The sequence below is a fragment of the Eumetopias jubatus genome, unplaced genomic scaffold (genome assembly GCF_037043125.1).
Source record: "Eumetopias jubatus isolate StellerSeaLion01/CBP00866 unplaced genomic scaffold, mEumJub1_p1.0 scaffold_16, whole genome shotgun sequence".
Lineage (NCBI taxonomy): Eukaryota > Metazoa > Chordata > Mammalia > Carnivora > Otariidae > Eumetopias > Eumetopias jubatus.
Window position 1 is genome coordinate 48,423,840 of NW_028274822.1, and position 6,842 is coordinate 48,430,681.

A 6,842-nucleotide genomic window follows, 5' to 3' on the forward strand; every position below is an offset into this window, starting at 1 on the left:
ACAGTGGAATCAAAACTTGAAATGAGCACTTTCAGACATATTTTTAAAATCTTTTGTCGGGCTTAGAGCAGCTTACCAAGTTGTGGAGTGCTGGCCTGTGCTGATACGTTAAGAGCTTTGATAAGGTAGGTTGGCCAAGAGCATTGAAAGCTTGAGATTGCTGACTAAAACTGGACAGGACTTCCCCAGCAGCCGCCTTCCTCCACACGTCTGCTCTCTAATCCTTACCCTCCAACCCCCCCCACCCCCACCCAGAGGCATTTGTCTAACCCTCCTTTTGGACTCTTGAGCACACCTGCTGGCCACGTGCCCCTCTGGAGGTGAAGAGTCTACAGAGGGAACCAGTAATCATGTCTGAGTCACTCTAACTGTGCCCAGGTGATCCTCAAAAGTCCTCACCATGGAACAGGGGCAGATAGATGCTCTGGATCGAAACAAGCCACTTCAGTCTATGTCTTCACCTGAGGTAGTTCATACTGGCTTGACACCCTTTTGGTGAAAGAAATGGATATGAACCAGCAGACCTGTGGAAAGGATGTGTGTGTGTCTGTGTGTGAAGCATTAACCCCAGAAGGGGGTAAAATCCTAAGAATCTAGGGAGTCCACCTGCTTTATTTTTTTCTGATCCTATCTTAAAAACTGGTACTCACCAGGTAGTCATAAACAACCCTTAGCACCTCTGAAATTGCTATGAGGTAAAGCTGACTTTTTTTTTTTTTAAGATTTTATTTATTTATTTATTTGACAGCGAGAGAGAGCACAAGCAGGGGGAGCAGCAGGCAGGGGGAGAGGGAGAAGCAGATTCCCTGCTGAGCAGGGATCCCCGATGCTTGATCCCAGGACTCTGGGATCATGACCTGAGCCGAAGGCAGATGCTTAACGACTGAGCCACCCAGGCGCCCCTAAAGCTGACTTCCATTTAAATAAATTTTGCAAGATGGACTTCCTATTGACAAAAGTAAGCAGATTTCCATTTCAATGTAAACCATTTTCAACAGTTAAAAAATCCTGTTAGAAAATGGGCAAAATGTATGGAGAGACATTTCTGTCCTGAAGAGGATCTACAGATGGAAATAAACACGTGAAAAGATGTTCAGCATCATTAGCCTTCAGAGGAATGCAAATTAAAACCTCAATGAGATATCACTACATACCTATCAGAGTGATGAAAATAAAAAATAGTGACTATCATTACAATAGTCACTAACACTAAATGATGTGGAGAAACTGATCCCTCATACATTGCTTCGAAGAATGTAAAATGGTCCAACCGCTCTCGAAGACAGTTTGGCAGTTTCTTCAAATACTAAATCTGAAAAAAAACCCAAAAACTAAATCTGCTATTACCATATGATCCAGTAATGACGCTCAGGCAATTTCCCAGAGAAATGAAAATGTGTATTCACACAAAAACCACTACATGAATGCTCACAGCAGCTTTTATTTGTAATAGCCCCAAACTGGGAAAAGCCCAGATGTCCTCCAACAGTTTAAACAAACTGTGGTAGATCCATACTATAGAACACCAGTCAGCAATAAAAAGGAAGTACTGAGATGTGCAAAAATTTGGATAAATTACACTGAGTGAAAAAAGGCAATCCCAAAGTTATATACTGTATGCTCCCATTTATCTAACACTTTTGAAATGACAAAACTTTAGAAATGGAAGACAGAATATTGGTTGTCATGGTGACTGTGGTGGACACCCGAATATGTGATAAAACTGTATAGAATTAAATGCACACACACAAATGGGTACAGATAAGACTGAAGAAATCTGAATAAGATGGGTGGATGGTATCAAAGGTAATATCCTGGTTGTGATATTATGCTACAGTTTTGCAAGATGTTAGCATTGGGGGAAACTGGGTGAAGTGTCCAGGAGATCTCTCTGTATTACTTCTCACAACCGCATGTGAATCTACAATTATCTCATTAAAAAACACGAATCACAACACAACACTCTCCTTAAAGAGCATTAAGTCTGGGAGAACTCCAGGCCAAACTCTCGGTTCTTTTTTTTTAAGATTTTATTTGTAAGTCATCTCTACACCCATCGTGGGGCTTGGACTCACAACTCCGGAGATCAAGAATTGCCTGCTCTACCAACTGAGCCAGCCAGGTGTCCCCAAACTCTCAGTTCTATTACAGGATGCCACATGTCTCTCAGAACCTCATATCACTTTAGATCATGTTCTTCATCATAGTTCTGCTCAGATGTATTTACATATTTTCCCCTAAAACAGATTTTTTCCCCCTTTACAGTCCTCCCACCCTCCTCCCCATACTAATTACAGAGCAGACAACAGGTACTCTGCATGTTGATGAATTAATCTGGAGCTCATATGACCCTGAGACTTACAACCCTCTAGCTCCTAAAATCTCTTACGAAGAGATTTCCTTTCTTAGAGGTCTTGAAATTGTCTAACAGATGATCCATATAGCATTAAAAAGATTATGATTTTAGATCTACTAATAGAGAGGCTTCATATCTTGGAAGCAAAATCTTTCTATAGGAAAGACTAAATTTTCTCTCCTTCTCTTCTCTTCTTTCTTTTCTTAGTTCCTACAATATGCCAGACCCTAGGGGTCTTACTTTGCCTTGTTTCATGATCACACTCCCCACTGAGCACAAAGTCCAATGTGGGGCTCAATCCCACAACCCATGATCACGACCTGAGCTGAAACCAAGAGCCGGACACTCAACAGACTGAGCCACCCAGGTGTGCCTAAAGATTTTATTTTAAAGTAATCTCTACACCCCACATGGGGCTCAAACTCATGACCCCAAGATCAAGAGTTGCATGCTCTACCAACTAAGCCAGCCAGACACCTCCAGCAAGGACATTCTTAAGTGGCAGTTGCTTCTTTTCCTTGTCAGTGGATGCAGTGGGGAATACAATGACTATTGCCTTGATTGTGCTAAGGCACCAGTTTTACCTACGGTTGCTTTGTGCTATCAGTAAAAATGTCAACACAGAGGAAAAGGCAAATGATGTCTTAGTATTATTATGAAAATAATAGTACTAAGTAAGTGGCATCAAGGGTCCTTCTTGGGGCTATGGGTTACCCCATACAAACTCCCAATAAAGGTAGAGCTACTCAGGTTTTGTTTTCAGCATCAAACCTGCCAGGGCTGATGGGTCAGCACGGACAGTGGGGGCATATCTGTCAAAATACCCCACAGACAAGCACAAATTCTACCCTGATGAAATACCCAAACCGGGAGCTGACAGGAACTGCCACAGCACCCTCCTGGCTCTTCTTAGGAATGGTCTCTTTATGGACTTCTTCCTAGCATCCCAGGTGCCCAGGGCTTCCTGCGGCCCGAGGCCACTCAAGAGGCCGTGTCATGTAGTGTAGCTTAAAAAACAGGGTGGGAAGAGCAAGGCAGCCACCATTTTTCCTGTGCTCACTACAGGTACTTACAACTCTAGGACCCCAAAGGAACAAACCCCGGCGGGCTCTAAACTCCACTCTGCTGCCTTCCCTGGTCTATCCACTCCATGGGGAGTACTTGGTGCCTTGGACTCTTCTCTCCTTTCTTCGACATTTCCCTTCAGAAAACCCTTCTCCAAGATCTTGTTCTTCTTTAACGACATGACTGTGAGCAAATAAGTCGTGGTCAGTTAATATCTATGAAATAAAATGTAGGGAGTTAAATTCACTTTCAAAAAACGACAGTGTAGGAAACGATTCTATGGCCAAGTGTTACTTGCTCTTTATCCCTCCTCCAGAGTTTGAACATTTAGAAAGAAGGGAGGTTTCAGGGGCTTAGAGTTTTAGTGTCATTTGCGCAATTTTACTTAGAGATCCTGACTTAGCAGGCACTCGTGTGTGCCCCATGGGCTGTGACTTCTCTACTGGACACTCCAACCTGGTTAATTGTCTTCTCCCTGCAGCCCCCACCCCAACCTGCAACACCCCTCCTGTTCCATTGCTTCCAGGCCTTTGCTCATATGATCCCTTTTCCTTCATGAAACTCCCTCCCCCACCTAGTTCCAGCTCAGGTTCTGACTTCTCCAAGAAGCCTTCTTTCTGATTCATCACCACAATAATGGTGACATCTATCAATGATTAAATAGTTACTGTGGACCAGGCACTATAAGAAACTCCTGTAGCATCTGATTCAATCCTTGTAATAACTTCGTTACTGGGAAGTGTGGAAAGCTCGAGAGCTTGAGTGCACTGGCCATGTCCTACTCCAAGTGACAAAGCTGGACCTCCTGTCCTGGATTGCCTGGTTTGCTGGCCGTGCTTTTAACCCCTTCCAGTCTGCCCTACTGAAAGGCGCTAATTATCTAATTGTGAGAAGCTGATGAAGCTGGGTGGGACCTCAAAGGTCATATTGTCCAATCCTCATTTTATAGATAAGGAACCTCAAGCCCAAAGAGGCAAAGAGACAACAGAGGTAACACGGTGAAGTGTTGGCTGAACCTGGACAGGAACCCATGTTTCTGGTTCTCAGACTCATTCATCACGCATTCATTCAACAAACATATATTAAAGCCTTCTATGTTTAAGGCACTGTGTTGGGCCTTGAGCATCTTTTCTGCTGTATTGTTTGCGAGTTTAATGGATCTATACACAAAGTGGTCTTAGAATGGGATCAGAGTGCTGGCTTTGGCAGCACATATATTAAAATTGGAATGATACAGAAAAGATTAGCATGGGTCCTGTGCAAGGATGACTCGCAAATTCGTGAAGTGTTCCATATTTAAAAAAACAGAATGGGATCAGAAGAGTAAACCCTTGCTTCCTCCTAGTGTGGCTTTGTGCAGAAGCGCCATGTGCCACTGCTGGCCTCGGCGTGGTACCATTGTCATTGGTCTGACCCTCACTCTGCAGTTCTGTGGGAGAGGCTGTGTTGGAGACGGTAGGGGAGGGTGTCTGATTGTAGGGTCATGTGGAGGGTGCAGAAAGGCCCTACTTATGAAGATAATTCAATGCTGTTCAAGTGACTGTTTTAAGAACAAGCATCAGAAAATAGGAAGCATGACTCCAAGGTTTGCCAACAAAGACGAATCCAATTCCAAAAGACTTTATCTTCCTTTTGCTGCGTGTGTGTGTGTGTGTGTGTATAGAAGCCACCATGCTTGTCTTAGGCGGCTCTCATCCTGACATCACTACCTGGCTGTATTATTGTTTTTTATTTCATGGTCAGGTTTGTCTGAGGATCCCTGGAGCCGCCCAACAAACCCTCTCAAGTGAGCTGACAGGACTTGGGGCCCAGATTAGGTTCTATTTGGGAACTCGGAAGGAAAGGAAACGCCATTGCTCCTTGAGATCCAAACAGTAATGTCAGCACATACTAGATCAGAATAAAGATAGACATGCACATGGATGTCATGGAGAAAGAAGAGCTACCAGATCAGCAGTATTTGACTGCCACTTACCACATGCACCCAAACAAGGGTGTCTGACCCAACTGCACACAGACAGGCCTTTTGCACGTGTGTCTAGCGGGGAACTCACAGATAACAGAAATGGTAGCTGACATCCAGCTTCCCTGTTTTCCATCGCATTCTGGTGCTGCCTCTGGTGATCTAGAAAGGCCCGACTTCAACCTGTAGGGGAGCGACCCTGACCCTTGGACTGGTGGCGCTCTCATGCTTCCTGGTTGGGAAGCTCAGTCCCCCCCAGGTCGAGCACCCTCCACTTCCAACATTCCGCACCTTCCCCCCTGCCCTTGCTAATACAAACTTCCTGAGAGCTAGGGACAAGAAGAAGGCCATAATTACAACCAATTATCCACCTGCCCTAAGGAACCATCAGGATTCCTGCCATCATGCCCTGTAATCTAGTGTCTCTGTTACCAGAAGAAGCCTCTGGTAATCCTCTGCAGGTAATCCTCCCCACCCAGACTCTTCCGTGGGTATGGTTTTGACACATCCCTAATCTAACCCAAGCTTCCCAGACTCTTCTCTTTTCTACCTTCAACTAAACCCTGGTGACCTCATGCAGGCCAATTGCTTTCAATAGCGCCCGGAGGTAGATGACTCCCAGACTGGTATCTCCCACCTTGCCCCTTCCCTGAACTTCAAAGCCAGATACCCAATGCCTCTATTTGGAAGCCTGATGCACATCTCAGTGTCAACCTGTCCAAGACAAATTCCTGTCATGCCATCCCAAATCCGCCTCTCGTCCATTTTCACCTAGCTGTGTAAATTAGAAACTTTGGAGCCACCCTTGACTCTTCATTTCCCTTCCACCCTTTTAAGTCACCTAGTGAGCCCTACTGATGCTCAGCTCCACTGCTAAGCCTCAAAAACCACCATGTCTCACCACCAGCTGCAATAACCCCCACTCCCCCTTTTGCCCCCCTATTATCTCATCCTCTCCCCGCATCAGCTTGAATAACCCTTTTAAACAGGTCAGGTCAAATCACATCCCCTCCCCTAGTGGTTCCTCATCTCACTTAGACTAAAAACCTAGTCCCTTCTGGGCACAAAGCACTAAATTATCTTCTCCTTGCCTTCCTTTGTGACAATATTTCCCACCAGATACCCCCAGATATCTGTCTGCTCCAGATAACGAGGACTCCTCAGGCTACATGCTCCTCCCCTACAGCCTTTGTGCTCTTCTGTTCAGAAAACTCTTCCGCTAGATAGTCCCGTGGTTCAGGTCCGCACTTCATTCTGATCGTCTTACTGAGGCCTTTCCTGACGGTTCCTATCAAAATAGTCCCTGCCACCTGTTAGAATGCAATTTGGAGGGTGCCTGGGTGGCTCAGTTGGTTAAGCGACTGCCTTCGGCTCAGGTCATGATCCTGGAGTCCCGGGATCGAGTCCCGCATCGGGCTCCCCGCTGAGCGGGGAGTCTGCTTCTCCCTCTGACCCTCT

At 45.4% G+C, this 6,842-nt stretch overlaps 1 non-coding gene across 1 annotated transcript; it reads left to right on the forward strand.

Moving 5' to 3' along the window:
- Positions 1 to 4,614: 4,614 nt before the first annotated feature.
- LOC114205122 (U6 spliceosomal RNA) lies at positions 4,615 to 4,721 on the forward strand. The gene has a single exon (XR_003608323.1). It is a non-coding gene; the product is annotated as a U6 spliceosomal RNA (small nuclear RNA).
- Positions 4,722 to 6,842: the final 2,121 nt, after the last annotated feature.